The 17,001-nt window shown below is 41.3% G+C and overlaps 1 protein-coding gene across 2 annotated transcripts in view; it reads right to left on the bottom strand.

Annotated features, from left to right (window-relative positions):
• Window positions 1-17,001, bottom strand: part of LOC146567108 (A-type potassium channel modulatory protein DPP6-like) — a 269,199-nt gene that overhangs the window by 186,293 nt on the left and 65,905 nt on the right. The window lies entirely within an intron of this gene.

Below are 17,001 nucleotides of genomic sequence, written 5' to 3' on the forward strand. Positions count from 1 at the left end.
AAGATTGGTTTCTCTGATATCACTCAGTGAGATTTCCTGCGGTCCCAATCTTCCATATTAGTTTACACCCTCTGTGTTTCAGGTGACAGGTGACAGGTGACAAGAGACGCTTATTTGCTTTCCTATTAAACAACAAAAATACTGTTTTCTTGCAAAATGCAAGCTGCAAACACAGAGATGAGACGAGTCACCGCCTTTGAGACAGAATAAACTTGCATTTTAAGCCTGGAGCTCCATTAAATCACACATCAAGCTAATTATTTCTATTACTGACTCGTCTGCCTGTTGGTTTCCTGTTTTAACAGAATAATGATGTATAATTTCGAGGAGCCCAAAGGGACCACTTCAAATTGTCTGCTGTCATCTCAGCAGCCATCCAAATCCTAAGGACACTGACTGTCTTGTTTATTACTTTCTTATATCCTCACTCACATCTGAGATGCTGTACCTGATAAATGTTTGGCTTTTTTTTCCTTTTTTTTCCTTTTGTTTTACATAAGACGTGAATTAAATGATTGCTTAATTATCGGTGTATCTGTTTAAACAAAACAACTTTGAATGTTTTGAAATGAAGAAAAGAGCCACTTTTAAAGTAAACGATTACACACTTTAAATTTCAAGAAGGAAAACATCTAAAGGCAGTCAAAACAGTTTCTTTGCGATGCTGACTGGCCTCTAAGACACACTTCTTTTTTTGCTGTGCCAGCTCGAGGAGACTCATTTTATACAACAGACCCGGAATCTGTCATCTAATTTGATTTTGTGAGTAGTCACAGGATACAGAACACCTCCCTCTGTGTATTCAACAAGCTCAGCATGTTGGGATTTCTGCCAAACACAGACTAACTCATCCACTCACCACAGCCCAACTACCTCTCAAGTTCTCGAGTCCTCAAGGAGAAGCTTAACGCCACATGAATTGCAAACACCCCTCACATATAACAGCCCACATCTGTTTAAGTTTACCCTTTAATTAAGATGACTTCCTAAAAAAAGATTAGACAGGCACACACTGCCACAGCTTCCAACTTGCACAGTACAGACTCATGCCCACCCCCCCAAAAATGTGTTTCAACCCATCAAATCCATCTCAGACTGTGGCAGACAACCCAGAAATGGAATTCAATTTTTAGGTACTGTGATGCGATTAAGCAGAAGGAGAAGAAAAGAGAAAAAAGCCTGTGAAGCAAGATATGTCAAACAGCAGGAAATCCTGAGAGCACTGATGCAGTTAATGTTAAGGTGGGCTGAGTAACATCCTCAGTATAATTATTAATACAATTAGAAAGGAAATAAACTTTCCAGACTGGCATTGTGGTCTGACTTAGACTCGCTTCTATTTTCTCGTATCCAATTAACTTACTGACTAAAGTCATATATGGACAAAATTGGATTATTTCTGGGCCTCCCCATTGCTGGATGTAGAGCTAAATGCAGCAGTGCTGTGAGCAGATCAGCGCTAAATCTGGGCAGCAGAGGGCAGAGTTGCATGTTGTAATCCCAGTCAGAGTATTTTGTTTGTGGGCAAAGACTGGCTGACATTAGCTGAGCGGGACACTGAAGATTTTAAAAGGATGAGAGAAGCTAAAAAAAAGTCAGTTATACTGAAAAATACACCTTTCCTAACGATATTGCCTGATAACCAAGCAGAACAGAGACAACTTAGCAGCTTCTGTTTCTTTTTAAATTAGACCTACAAACTGCAATCACAAATGCAACCTTCCCAGATGTGTAAGTGTTGGGGGGATTCTTTCTGTGCCAAGAATTCACTACTGTCTAGTGGCTAAGAGCAACTTCATTTCAAATATTTATTTCTATATTTTTTAAAGTAAATAAATGCCACTCAGCTACCTAAGGAAAGAAAAACATCAATATGACAATTTTGCTTTCATTCAAAAACTGCAAGCACACTCACAAGTTCATTTGCCGGAGCATCCCATTCTGTCAAGCAGCCATCATGATTTATGATGGATAGTTTCTCATTTCATGCTGCTGTGCAAGAGCCATACTTATCAGGCCACATGTCTCTCCCCGGACTGGAACTACTCTGGAGGGCTGCACTCTCTAAATCCTTTCCTCCATCATATAAATGAAGGCAGTGCAGAAGCAGCTGCCACAGTAAAGGTGGCAGAGGGAGTTGTTGGGTCACCGTCCACAGTATTTTCAAAAGCTGTGTCACTGCCAGCACATCTTCAGCTGCTGGACTGCCAGACAGCAATTAATGTGTGCCAAGGGAGGCGGTCGATCATTCTGACAAGCTTTAAGCAACATGAATTATACAAAAGATCAATTTTTTTATGCTAAGGGAATAAATGTCGAAGGTATTAAAAGTTCATGATTTAAAAGGTGAAGTTTAACCCTCAAATTTTTGCCCTAGGAACCCATAAGAATGACAATCCATTAGGGATAAGGGGGCCTTAGGGACACTTTCTTAGATAAGAATCCATTCTAAAAATTGAATCTCACAACTTGCACAAATTAGGATAAGATGAACTTAAAAAAGAATGAGAATGAATAGAGTCATACAGTGCTGCTCTCATTACATTCACACATATGGCACTGGAGCAATCAATCTAGCTGGAAACGTTGAAACAGAGAAGGCGAGGTCTTCCAAGTATGTATCAAATAAAAGACACGTTTGACCTTGTCAGAAGAAAAGAAAATCCCCCAGCTGATGGTGTGACGGGAGCAGGCATTCACAGCAGGAGCAAAAGTTCAGGTGCGGAAGAAAGAAAGAGCGAGAACTCATGAATTTATACGGTGGTGTCACATTTCATTGTTGCAGTCCATTTCTCACTGAGGATACTGTCATAAAGCTCCACCTCCAATCCTGAGCTTCACAGAGAGAGGATCAGTAGTCATTATCCGAGACATTCGGGTCTGTTGGACCTCTAGCTGACGATGAGGGAACCCAATTTGAAAATGCACCCCGGCATCTGTCCCTAAGTATCTCCAAGATGCAGCAGCTGCAGTTTAAAATGTGGTAGGTTAAAAGCCTGATTGATTTAAAGGCTTCTTCTTGGGTTCTTGGATTCTCACAGAAGTTTCAGCTTTAGATTAAAAACCTTTTTTGTGTTCTCCATGCTAGTTGGGGAATGTGTGTATACGTGTGTGTTTGTGACTGTTGGCTTGAGGCTTGTTTTGAATGACAGGGGGAGATTGAAGGTGGTGGAGCCTGACGCTGTTGGACTTAAAATTAAATGGCCAAATTAATAGGTGCTGTCACTTGCCGCTGTGAAACCACCTACTCGCCTCAACACCAATCCGAAGGCAACATCGCTCTTTGATCGACACTCCCCATCTGCCCCAGCGCCAGGGCGGCAATCTCTCATGACGAATCAGAGCACTGGGAAGGAGAAACAAATCTCGGAAATGACAAATAACACGAGGAGGGGGGGAAAGAAAAAAAAGTTTTGACAAATCATATTTTGCTCATGCGGCAGTTTTTATGATGTGTCTATATCAACTGTGGATTTGCCAGCAAAGTGACATGAAGCATGGCGAATTGAGTCGAAATCCTATTTGAAATGGGCAAGATAAAGTCCCCAGGAAATTTAGAGGGACAGCATGAGCAGGAAGGAGGTGCTGAAGTGGGGGGAAATAGAAAAAGAGCCAGGAGCTGTGAGCGGGTGTGAGCCGTAACGATGGGTAAAACATGAGTGCCTATCAAGTGTAAGAGGCACAAAGGTAATCTGCAAATGCAGGGCTGGAGAGGAAGAGGGGGGAAAAATGCATTTGTTATCTCAGGCTTCACTGTTGACTTGGATCCCATTTCCCAAATAGGACCAGCAGAATCATTTTACGTATGGTGGAGATGGTGGTCCAAGTAGAGAGTCTGTGTGCTGAGGGCTGATTTATCTTTCTGGCAGCTCAGCAATAACCAAACAAAGAAATCCAGTACCAGGCCTTGGTACTGGATTTATTGCTAGCTACTGTATGATCCATGACTCTTTTTGAAGAAGCATCATTCTAAACAATAACTATAATTAACTAAAACCTAAAAACTTTCCATCACCATTATAATAGTGTTTCTGTTTTGTGCTGCTTAAAGGGCTAGTAAGTACAATTTCAACATTCAAACTATTTTTTTTCTAAATATGTACTTAGATTTTCATGAATAGAAGGAACTGTAAGTGTAAACTGTAATTTTCTTTAAGTCCTTTACTCAAGCCACCCACAGAGCTAATATGTACATAAGCTTTAAAAGATTACAGTAACACTGAAAAGGTTTATAAAGGTGTTATTAGTAAGCTTCAATCATGGATAAGAGCATTGGGCTACTTTTCAACTGAAGTTGACTCTTAACATCTGAGTCAATTCATAACGCTAATTAACAATTATTATGTTATCTAACAGTACTTTCAGTACTGACTGAAATTAAACATGAATAAAACTTTTTTGTCTGGATCAGATTTTTCTCATTTCATCAGCTTCAGTGTTAGGCCTACAACTCCCAAGACACTTAGCATGTCTTTTGTTATCATTTCAATAGAGTAACCCATCCCAGAAAGAAAAATTACAAGGTGTCTGTTATAATTACAATTTTTTAGATGTTATCTAGATGCTAAAGCTATGTGATGTATAAAACTGAGTGTGTTATGTTAAGTCACAGTTTTAGTTGAGTTACTGGTTGCCATTGGGTTCAAGAATGAGCTATTTGCAGTACATAATTTGTTTCTCTGTGTTTATACACGACTCTGCATTTAATTATGAGTTATTATTAATCTCTGGCTCTCTTGCAAAGCATGTCTTCTGGCCTGGCCCTAACCTCCAACTGGTGGCAACAGATGGTTGCTCCTCCCTGAGCCTGGTTCTGCTGGAGGTTTCTTCCTGTTAAAAGGGAGTTTTCCTTTCCCACTGTCGCCAAAGTGCTGTCTCATAGGGGTTCATCTGATTGTTGGGGTTTCTCTGTATTATTGTGAGGTCTTTACTTTACAATATTAAGCGCTTTGAAGTGACTGTTGTTGTGATTTAAGGCTATATAAATAAAATTGAATTAAATTATTAAAAACATCAGTAACTGTAATTGTTTTCCAGATTTTTAGTTACAACTAAGTTCCTATAAAATTATGCAGTTTTCATTTCTGATGTGTCTATTACTGCTGCTATGTCAAAGCAGTCTGTGGTGGGGTGTGGTCTCGCCATGCTCCCGTCCTGGGTTTCGGCACCACTTTAACAGACGCACAACAAACCCGAGCACATTTCAACACTTTTCAGCATCGTTCTTTATTTCGGTTGTCGTTTCCAACTCAGCTGCACCTTCTCAGCTGTCAGCCCCATACAAACACCAACAACCTCACTCAGGACCCAGTCCATATCTAAATGTAGTGGAGGTGTGATGAGCTGATGCCGTTCAGGTGTGTCCGCCTCCCCTGCAGCAGCGCCACAGACCACGCCCTGCCAAACAGTCGTTGTCAGCATGCATGGTGTTTTGTGAAATGGGCATCCCTCTGAACTCATCCCATATGGACATGTGGTCTCAACTTCTTTGGATCCCATTTAAACAGACTGAGAAAACTGTCATTTTTCAGCATGCAGGGCTCCAAACAAAGGTAGAAACACTCAAATGAGACACAACAACTGGTCTCCTGACTGAGAAGATATGTTTTACACAGTAGACCACAGTTTCTTCATGGTGACAATGTGTGACAATATATGATAATATGTAAAAACGAAATAGTCATAAATTGTAACAACAGTAATTATGTCCAATTAGATACCATGATTTATTTTTCAATAAGATCTCAACAGCAGGGGGCAGTGGTTTGCCTGTGAATGCGTTGAACTGTTTAGAGATGTGTGCTTTTATCCACATTTCCTCAAAAAGCTTGTTTACTGTAAGTCTTCATTGTATATAGGGAACCGTTTTTACTAAACAGGTTTAATAAAGGTTGCATTAATTCACTGCACCATCACCATCAAACTGGTATTACACGAAAGTACAGCATAGCCCTAGTTCAGCTTCAGCTGATGTTTCTTCAACACTATACATAGATATTTTTAAGATAAAATCATAATCGCTAAAATCTATTTTTTAACAGTTATGTGCAATAAGTGGCTCCAAAATGTATTTTTGGGATGAATTTTATGTATGGCAAAAACACATTTTCATTCATTCGTCCAAATTCTGTCTGGCACATGCGTATTTTAAAACTTTGGTTATCTCCAGTACAGTTTTAATTCTGTTAACAATGCTCAGCTGTTCACCGTGTGGGCTGCAGCTTATTAATTTATTTTAATACTGTACCAGTTGCTTCCACAGAAGTGTTACCAGATGAACAGTATTAATCTTCAGTAAGAAGTCAGGTGCCTAGCTACTCGACTTCCCTGTTTTCTTTGTTTTGCTGCAAGCACTGCTTATTGCAGCACAGCATACGCCCAAGCCCTCTGTTAATTTGTACCTCCAGATGTCCCTCAAATTATATCTGCATGAGGTGTACAGAAGCCAGGAACGTGTTTAGAAATGGGATAAAAATGGATGGTGCAAATAAGAAAGAAAGAAAGAAAGAAAGGTTTGATAAAAAAAAAGGGTCTGAAAGAATGAAAAGTTCTAATAAATATGTCCCAACTAGACTTTTGGCATTTGAACTTGCCGCACACGTACAGTATACACGCGCACACACACAAACCTCAAATCCATGATCGTGAAAAAGCTTTGTTATTACTACAACAACCTGCTGTCATTATCTGATGGCTTTTTAATTTGTTTTACTAGAGGATTTCAGTCACAATTTTGACTGGAGGCCAAGTGAACTGGCCAGAATGCATTAACCATGGCTTCAATTAGCAGAGAAAAATCAATACATTCAATTCCACATTAGTCATTTCTCCACTCAGCTTTTTTTTTGTTTGGTATTCTGGCTCAGAAAGTGAAAAGGTTGTGTGAATGACTAAAAAAACATATAGAAAACCCGTGGATTTAAAGTAATTATTGATTTGTTTGAGGAGAAGTAAGGTTTAAATGCCACAGAGGAGCTGCGTCTGAGACAAATGTCCACAGAAAAAAATCGCTTATTCATATTTCAGCCTTTGCTGCGTTGCAGTCAATCATCTGTCATTTCCAAAAGAATCAATACTGAGTCTCGCTTTTTTTTCTAATATATCCCACGTTTTTACTGAACTAATCTGCCACATACCACAAAAAGTGTTTTCTAATAACATTTATACATTTCTACCAAAATGTCATTACAGCACACTCTGCTGCACACTCCCCCCTCCCCCTGCTTCTTACTTAGCAAGTGAAGCATTTCTGCCTTTTAAAGTGAGAAATTTCCATTTGGGATAATAGTTCATAGGAACCATTTTACTGGGAAAAAAAGTGATTGGAATTAGATGCATTAGCTGGCAGATGAGACATCTTCACATGAAGTAGTGATATGTGTTGTCTGCCTCGGGAGGTATGAAGGAGCTCTGTATTAAAATCTGGCACATCAAAACTCTCAGACAGGCCTGGCTGAGGCTCACGGGCTGTAAATCATCTGATCTGCATGTATCAAAGGGCTGGACCCCACCAGGCTCTGGGACATGGGGAAGGTGAGCACTGGATTCAGTATATTGATGTTAAAGTGTGCTAGTGATGACTAGTTGGTGAAACACATTGAGACCTGCGGATTCAGGTGTCTAAGAGGACAGAGAGAGGATGGGGAGGGAAACCTGTCAAGATATGAATCCGGATGCAGCCTGAAGGAAACGATTGATGGGTTTCTTTACATTTTTTCAAACTGAAAATAAAATACTTTTCCATGGCCAAAATGAGCAAAAATTCAGAAAAGCAGCTACTTTGCTGCTTTGGGCTGGCAAAATCTACCGTGTTGAATATAAACCAGCACCTACACCTATAGTTAACAGTGTGCGCGACACAAACTATCAATAATAATAATAATAATAATAATAATAATAATGATAATAATAGATCAATCTGAAAATTCTCAAAGTAACAATTCTATTAGTTTCAGAAATGAGCTAATTATATAAAAGGAGCAGTGGGAAATAAATGCAACAATCTAACAAATTTGTTGTTTTTTGTGTTTGTTCTCTGTAACCATAATCTAAAAATCCTACTTTTGTAAATGCTTTTTTACCAATGGAGCCTGGAAGAGCTGTTTCTAGCTAGTAGCTATACATAGTTGTATATTTATTTGCTATTTATTTGCATTATTATGAGTCAGAGGAGACACTCCAGCTGTGATGCACCTCACACTCTGAGTCAGCCTGGTGATTCTGGTTTGCAGGATCCTTTTTAAAAATGGACTTTATTTGCTTTCCCAAAATGGTGTGGTCTATAAATCGCTGAATATGGGACTAAATATGGGATTTAAAAAAAAAAAAAAAAGGTGTTGTTGTAAATTGTAGGAATTTAACAAGTGACCCAGACCAATTGACGTTCTCTTACAAATGCTTTTTCTTTTTTTTATTACACATCATCTTTCTTGACATGCACTTTAAATAAAGAGTGCATGTTGTAAGATTATTTAGTGAACACTACAATTGTCAGCTCTTGAAAACTAATATTTTATTCAAGCTAATTAAAGATTTGCAACTTGACCACAGTTGCTCACACACCACTCGAGGTGACTTTAGCTGTCTAAAAAATGCAAATACATCTAACCGTAGCCACATATTACTCTAGCTTCTCCTCAGTTTATTGGATTTTTGTGTCGCTCTGCAGTGCATGTAAGCATTTAGTGGCTACCGGTACTAAACTGTTGATTGTCAGAGTGTAGCAATCCACCTAAACCCATGAAAAAAATGTTGTTGCAGCCACTGAACCCAGGGTCACTTGACAAGTGTGACTATGAGACAGGCGGAGAGCCTGATTTAACTTCCACCTTAACCCAGGAGCCTTGAAATATGGTGAGTGAGTTATGAATGGGAGCCCTGGGGAGGGGGGGCCAGCACTAGCCATCAATGATGCAGTCATCCTGTCATTGTACCCAGACAATATAACACTCACAGTCCAGTGGTCTGACCCAGTGGGTTGCTCATGTCGACTGACACAACGGACCAGATTCATGCTTGAAATCCAGAGAATGATTAATATTTTCATTAAAATGAGAGCCCTGCCAGTGAGTATGCTTTTAAATGTGATCTTTCTTCTTCTTTTTTTTTTTGTAAATGACAGAAAACTGGCAACAATTCAAAGCTAAAAAAATGACAAAAGAGCAGGAAGTCTGAAAGTCTGATTAGTGAAACAGCATCATGCAAACCACATGGGCTTAAATAGCAGTAATAAAGAAGCGGCATGGACTCAGAAATGCTAAGCTGCAGCCGCATTCAGTGATCCAGCTCAACAGTTCTTCAGTATGCACACTACAGCATGAGTGCAGCTTCAGCCTTACCATTTTGGAGGTGGTGGTATCGATCTGCTGGGTGATAATTAGCACTGACATGACTGAAGTGACACTGAAACCTCGTCCTGCGCTCTGCTCCTCTGCTCTCCTTTTCTCCAGTACAGAAAAAAGTCCTCTGGACAAGTGCCGAATGAGTGGGAGAATTCACCTAAAGTGGGAGGATTAGTGAAGCCCCCTTCCCCGAGCCTGAGACCCTTCTGTCAGCTGACTGGCACACTCCAGGCTCACTTCCACCTTAGCCAATCAATCACATAGCTGCATGGATGCTGTCTGATGCACTGTGATCCATTTGCCAGGATGGGTTCTTTTGGAAATGTGTGCTCCTCGGCTTCACTCGCTCCGGCTGTCGCGCTTACCCCCCTCCTCAAACACACATCACACACAAACACACTTCTCCCCTTTCTCCTCCACAGCACTCTGGCTATCCCTCTCTGACTTTTCTCCGCCTCTCGATCTTTCTCATTGACTCTGCTCCTTTATGGGGTTTATCAGTCTTTGTCTCTCCAAGACAAGTCGTCTTCTCGAACTCTCACTTGTAGTAGCTGCACACAGTCTGTGCGTTCGGCTACTCTCTCCCCTCCCCTGATTCATTCTCAGTCTTGTCCCTACCTTTCTCCCTCCCTACTAAGCTCTTCCCCACAAGAGGCTGGCTATTTTTTTTTCTTTTTTGGCGGGTTCAGCACCTGAACTAAATTGGAGGTTTTAACATAATCTTTTGGTCTGGCTATGAGAGAGAGACATCTGCCAGCCAACGCAGCCAAAGATCATTCTTTTACATCTTCATTGCTGCTTTAGTGAGGCAAAGGTGTGCGTGTGTGTGCGTTTATGTGTGTCTGAGTTGGCAGGTGGGTAAAGAGACAGAAAGAAAAGAAGGGAGGGTGAGGGGAAACACAAGAACAGACGGGAGGCAGAAAAAATGTCTTTGCTGCTAAAATAAATACAGGGAATGCACCATAATGCACCAAACAGAAGCTCATGCATGTATGAAAGTCGTCATCTGCTGTTTGAATGGCTAGAGTTATTGCATCATACCTGGCATCAAAGGAACTTTTGACTGAGTTTGTGTTTTCCCTCGATGAATGAGGTGTCTGCTGCTGTCCACCAATCTGCAGATCAATTTAATCAGTCCCTGTGATGGGTTGTAATAAAGTGGCGGTGATGTATTCGTGCCATGAATTGAACCTCATAAATTATCGCCACCTCTTTGGAAGATTGGTCTTGGGCACAACGCAATCTAAATTTATGTAGCGTTTATAGCTACAGCATGGTAAGCCAAAGTGGGAAAGTAGAACGACCGGTCGTACACATGCCCAACAGTAGCAAGGGCAAAAGGTACTAAATGAGAAGCAGTGAAAGAACACCAGAGTGGCACGGAGCCTGGATTGGAAAAGGCTGAATGTTCTACCCCAGGGCAGAACAAAGTTTTGTGATAAGAAACTTCTGGAAGTTTTCAATTGAGTTTAATTTGCTTACACGATATTGGCCAGACCCTGTTAACTTTCAAGGGCAACTTTATTCAGTCTACAAAAGTACAGGAACCAAGTATAATCCCTGCATAATAGGACAGGAGCAGAAGCGCTCAAAGATGCAATACTGAGAGTCAGTACAACCAGAGACACCTACCAGATCAAGCATATAGCTTAGACCGTGGTTGTTTCCACAGTGTAACTTAGTCTGTCACAGTTAACTGAAGCTGCCAATCAAGCAGGTCATGTATGTCATTACTTTGCAAGTGATCAGTCATAACAGTCATAACCGGAAGGTTGCCGGTTCGATCCCCCTGCTCTCTGTCTTGGTCGTTGTGTCTTTGGGCAAGACACTTCACCTACCACCTGCTGGTGTTGGCCAGAGGGGCCGATGGCGCGATATGGCAGCCTCGCTTCTGTCAGTCTGCCCCAGGGCAGCTGTGGCTACAACTGTAGCTTGCCTCCACCAGTGTGTGAATGTGAGAGTGAATGAATAGTGGAATTGTAAAGCGCTTTGGGTGCCTAGAAAAGCACTATATAAATGCAATCCATTATTATTATTATGGTTCCTCCTGTGGTTCAGCACCCCTTCAGACTGACAGAAGTCAGGTTACCAACAGGTAACTTCAACAGCAGTTGCCCTGCAGTAGAGAAGCTGTTACTCCCCTGGTGTCTGTTTAGTTCTGCACACAGAGGAACACAAGAATCATCCTATATGAGAATATTAAAGCATAACACGACTTGCTTGTGAGTACATTTTGCACTTTTGACTTATGACACACACACTTCACACTTTTATTTCTACCTGAATTAATAATTACCAGAAGAGTTCAAAGACACACAAAAGAGAAGCTTTCACATTTTAGATGGTAAGTGTGACTAGATTCTCCATTCTGGGAAATAGCATAGTTTGTGGTTAAAAAGAATTTCAGGGTTTTTTTTGTTTGTTTTTTTCATGTTTTACTCATAATTTTCGATAATTTAATTTCTTTTCACCCCCCTCATTCTTTTGGACATGCCTCCCAGGAAATTGCAGATATAAAGCACATTTAACTGCTGAAAGGCTTTTTATATTCTGTGCAGAAAGTGTTTACAGGTTCACAATAACAAAAGCAGCCGAAGCAAAGTGGACTGTAAACAACAGGGAACAGGGGAGCCTCTAGGAAAAAATGCACACAACAAAAAAAAGGAACATTGTATACCAAGGCATCTAAATAAAGGAGCAGTTTTCTATTCAGCTGAGGTAAATAAATGCCCTGAGCCTCATTTCAGAATTTATGGGAAATAGTCTTGATATTCAGGAGTAAAACCAACTCTTCAACAATTTCAGAGATCTTTCAGAATGTCATGCTGTAAAAACATAAGAAGTTCCTCGTTCACCTATTTCACCGACCAATTTTTCATCTTGATGTCTGATGTTGATGTTTCAATGCACAGAAAAAGTCACCGTAGCTGCAAAGGGAAATAAATAAATAATAATAATAATAAAAATAAAACTCAGCATTTTCTCAGCATGCCACATTTGGATTTAGATTGCTAATATTTTATAGTTTACAGATTCAGCAGACCATGTGATTAGTTGCATTCCAATCGTGAAAGCTAAAGTAACAAAATTAACTTGTTCAATTGAGTTCCTGGTTGAATTATCATGTATCGAATTGATAAATAAACAAACTGCGTGAAGAAATGCCTTAAATGCATTCCACAAGCTGCCCAAACTCCTCCGTTGCCTTGTAAACAGACAAAAATCCAATCAGTACACAGATTTAAGCTCTTTTTATTTGTGTTAATGCTTAAATGGAGCTATAAACATCACATGTGCTTATTCAAAAGGTTAATCAGAAATATTCATTATTGTTTCACTAGTATAAGACGATTGTTACGGCCCTAGCAGGGCCTCCTCCTGAAGGTGCCTGTGTGGGCGTGTCACACTACCTCTTCTGCCTGAGGTGCCACCTTTCCCTTTTGTGCAGCTGACTCTCGTCAGTAATCAAGGAGATTTAAGCCTCTCTCCCAGTGAACTGGCAGTAAGAGAAGGAATCAAACTGTTTGTACCACTGTGTTTCCTGCGTGCAGACTCTCGTGTTTTATTAGTATTATTTTATTTTATTTTATTAGCTCTGGGCCAGAGTGCCATTTGTGTGGTTTACAGCTAGTGAGCTGAGTGTTTTTGTGGTGTTTCCAGCTAGTGAGCTGAGTGTCTTGTGGTGTTTCCAGCTAGTGAGCTGAGTGTCTTGTGGTGTTTCCAGCTAGTGAGCTGAGTGTCTTGTGGTGTTTCCAGCTAGTGAGCTGCGCTTTCCTTTTGACTTTTTGCCTTACTGACCGACGCCTGAGTTTTGTTTGTTTCTTTTATGGTGATAACGGCTTGTCCGTCTCTTTTAGTTGAATTACTTCAATAAAACTGTTTTATTTAACTGTTTTGCCTCCCTGACTCCTTTTTCTGACCCGGTCACTTTTGTTACTTCCCCTTCCCCGCCTAGACCCCCCCCAGGGGAACGTAACAAGTGGGGGCTCGTCCGGGATCGTTGAAAAGGGAGTTTTGAGTTGGAATTGGTTTTTGATTATCTTGCTTTTTTTTCACCTTTAGACATTCAACTTCCCAGTTAAGTTAGGTGAGTGTCCAGCTGAGCTTATTAAGTTCTTCCTTCAGGCACTATTTTGTTATTTTGCCTTTTTTATTTTCGGACTAATCCTGGGCGGGGATTAGTTCCCTGTTGGGGGTAGGCAATTCAGGGCCCCGGTCGCTGAAGTTCTGCCTTTCAAGTCGCCTCGAGCCCAGCACGCTCCAGAAGATAGGTAGGTAAAGGTTGTTGTGCTTAGGAACTGGGTAAGTTGTGTTTGTTTAGTGTATACTGCAAGAGGTAAGTTGATCAGTTAAAGTAAGTTGTGTAGTTTTCCATTAATCGGTTAATTTTTGGATAGTCTGTGTGAGTTGGCAGACAGGTGTGGTAGTGTCCTAATTAGGGTGTTTTCTAACCCTTCTCCGGCCCCCAAAATGGCTGATGAAGCCATCAGTGCACAGGTGTCTAGAAGCTCATTTGTAAGCAATAACATCCACCTGGTTCCCGTTTTCTGTGAATCCAGTGTTGAGAGCTTCCTCAGTGTGTTTGAAAGCATAGCAACTGCATTACAGTGGCCTGAAGATGTGTGGGGGGTGATGTTGCTGTGTAAATTCACAGGTAAGGCTCAGGAAGCTTGCTCTGGTCTGTCTAGGCAGGACAGCCTAGTTTATGAAAAGATTAAAAGTGCCGTCCTCCAAGCCTATGAACTTGTGCCTGAGGCCTATAGGCAGAACTTTCGAGGTTTGGAGTTGGCACAGGGTCAGTCCTACCTTGACTTTGCTCGGGAGAAGGCAAAGCTTTTTGGTAGGTGGTGCTCTGCAAGCCAGGTTAACAGTTTGGGGTCGTTACGTGAGCTCATGCTTGTGGAGGATTTTAAAAACTCTGTTCCTGAGTCTATTTCTTGTTATTTAAGTGAGCAAAGGGTTTCCACTCTACAGCAGGCTGCCATACTGGCGGATGGGTTTACCCTAACTCATAAAACAAACGCGGTGGAATGTGACATCCCTTCTCACGGTAACACATCTTGGAGAGCTAGGAGGGAGCCAGCTAACAAGGCTGAAAAAGTTGTGGTTTCGAGACCCAAAACAAAGCTTTGTTTCTTCTGCCACAACCCTGGACACCTCATTGCTGACTGTTCAAAATTGAAACTCAAACGGAAAGCTGACTCAAAGCAACAAGTGGCTGCTTTGAGAAAAGCTAGTCGTGGTTCTCAAACCGACCAGGTTGCCAGGCCTAGTAAAAGGCTACACTTGGAGCATAATTGCTCAATCGTGTCATGTAGTCAGTGTGAGAGGTCAACTAACCCTGAGCTGCTGCTGGTTGACAATGTCCCCGTTCCTCAACATGACCTGCAGGTGGACAGATCATGTATAACACCACCACTCAGACCTGCACCCCTGACTAACAAACATGCCTGTACCCGTGACCTGAGCAATCGTCTGAAAACTGTTGCAGTAAGGTCTTCTGACTGCCTGCTGTGTTCTCCACATGTGATGGCTCAAAAAAGCCCTAGCCACCACATGAGACATTGTTTTGAGGGTCTGCGGCCACCCTCAGTCAGTATTTTGAACCCGTTGAGATGGGGTTGGCAGCTTCCGCAGGCAATGCCTAACCGTTGCTATGGGGTTTGGTAGGTGGAAAGCCTGCGATTTGTTGATGCGATGGTTACGGACTTGATTAGTAGTTTTGGTTATCATAATCATTTGACAAACCACGGGTTTGTATTTATGGGAGGGGGTGTTACGGCCCTAGCAGGGCCTCCTCCTGAAGGTGCCTGTGTGGGCGTGTCACACTACCTCTTCTGCCTGAGGTGCCACCTTTCCCTTTTGTGCAGCTGACTCTCGTCAGTAATCAAGGGGATTTAAGCCCAGGGAAAGGTGAGCTCTGGGCCAGAGTGCCATTTGTGTGGTTTACAGCTAGTGAGCTGAGTGTTTTTGTGGTGTTTCCAGCTGGTGAGCTGTGTTTTGTGGTTGTCAGCTAGTGAGCTGCGTTTTCCTTTTGACTTTTTGCCTTACTGACCAACGCCTGAGTTTTTGTTTGTTTCTTTTATGGTGATAACGGCTTGTCCGTCTCTTTTAGTTGAATTACTTCAATAAAACTGTTTTATTTAACTGTTTTGCCTCCCTGACTCCTTTTTCTGACCCGGTCACTTTTGTTACTTCCCCCTCCCCGCCTAGACCCCTCAGGGGAACGTAACAACGATTGTGACATGTGTCTGTGTGACACAACCAGTTAAAGATCCATCAAAACTCGTTAAATATTATAACAAGCGGAGCCGATGGTTAACAGTATCATCCATACGCCTTGCCTGTTAACTAACACCTGGATAAGGGCACTGTCCTCCACCTGATCCCTTCAAACCCATTAATTCCATTATTGAGCCCTGACTTTTCAATCCCCTCAGATTACAAGAAAGGAGCGAGGAGACAAAATGAAAAAAGTCCCTGAGGTCTGAAGAAGCACTGAAGGCAATTCCAATATATTGTCTTGGAGAATGAGGCTGGATGGAGCCATAGTGAGCCAGGTAAGGCTACTTTGCTTAAGAGAAGAGTCAGACATAAAATGAAAACCATAATCAGTTAAAAAAAAAAATCACAAGAATTTTAAAAAATATGCACTCTAGGCTCTTGCAAAAGCTTTAAATGAGGAAAATGCCCAACTGGAAAATGTAATCTAAGCATGATTCTGAGAAAAAACAGGAAGCAAACATATTGCTCGAAATCATGCAGATGAAAAATGACCGTGATGCAGTACAAATCCATTTCAAAATAGCTTTCCATTTTTTTGATTAGCAAGCAGCATTTTCCTAATTTAATCTGGCCTCTGAATTGAATTTGTATTACAGCCATAGTTAATAACTTGACATTCTGCATATGACTCTGTGCTATTTAGATAAGTGATGGGACTTCTTTAAACACCCACATGCCAAATTGCCCCATTGCTCATAATAAAACCGATGTCTGAATGATTCGCTGCTGTTATATTTTATTGGAATTGTTAATAATAGGACTATCAGAATATAATGCCAGGTCCATGTGTCGGGATACCACGGAGTAAAAAAGAAGAAGAATCTTCAGGGAGGATTTGAGAAGATGAAGAAGACTGAAATGGCATTCATGCGGTGGCTTGTGAATAAAAGATGAAAGTTTTGACTTGGCTCCAAGTTTCTTGTCTCCCGTGGCTCATCTCAATTACTACAAAAGCGGTTTAGAGGAGAACAGAGTCAGTAAAGTACACACTAAAGAGGAGCTGATGTGGGAACGCTCAAGGAAATTTTTCATATTTAATACGTGGAGGACAATGACTGACACTTCAGAAAGCAACAGAGTCCCCAAACACAAAGTAACATCACAATATGCTGAAGCTCAACCTACATTTCACGCTGTGCTGAGTTGAAAAAAAAGCGCTCAAGTGTCATGGCGCACCTCAATCAATCACGCCTGGAGAGCAATGGCCTCTTTCAACACACAAAGCTCTCTGTGCGCGCTGTTTTTAAAGGCAGAAAGACATGATTCAGTCTATTTTTTTTTGACCACTCTTGTTTTACTGCAAGCAATAATTCATTTTCACCTTTGACTTATTTTCAGCAGAAAGTTTCGGATGGAGCAATATTGGTTAGACATA

Source organism: Mchenga conophoros, linkage group LG9 (assembly GCF_057382185.1).
Source record: "Mchenga conophoros isolate Kocher_MC1m ecotype Shallow Benthic linkage group LG9, M_conophoros_male_GT1.1, whole genome shotgun sequence".
In the NCBI taxonomy this organism is placed as follows: Eukaryota; Metazoa; Chordata; class Actinopteri; order Cichliformes; family Cichlidae; genus Mchenga; species Mchenga conophoros.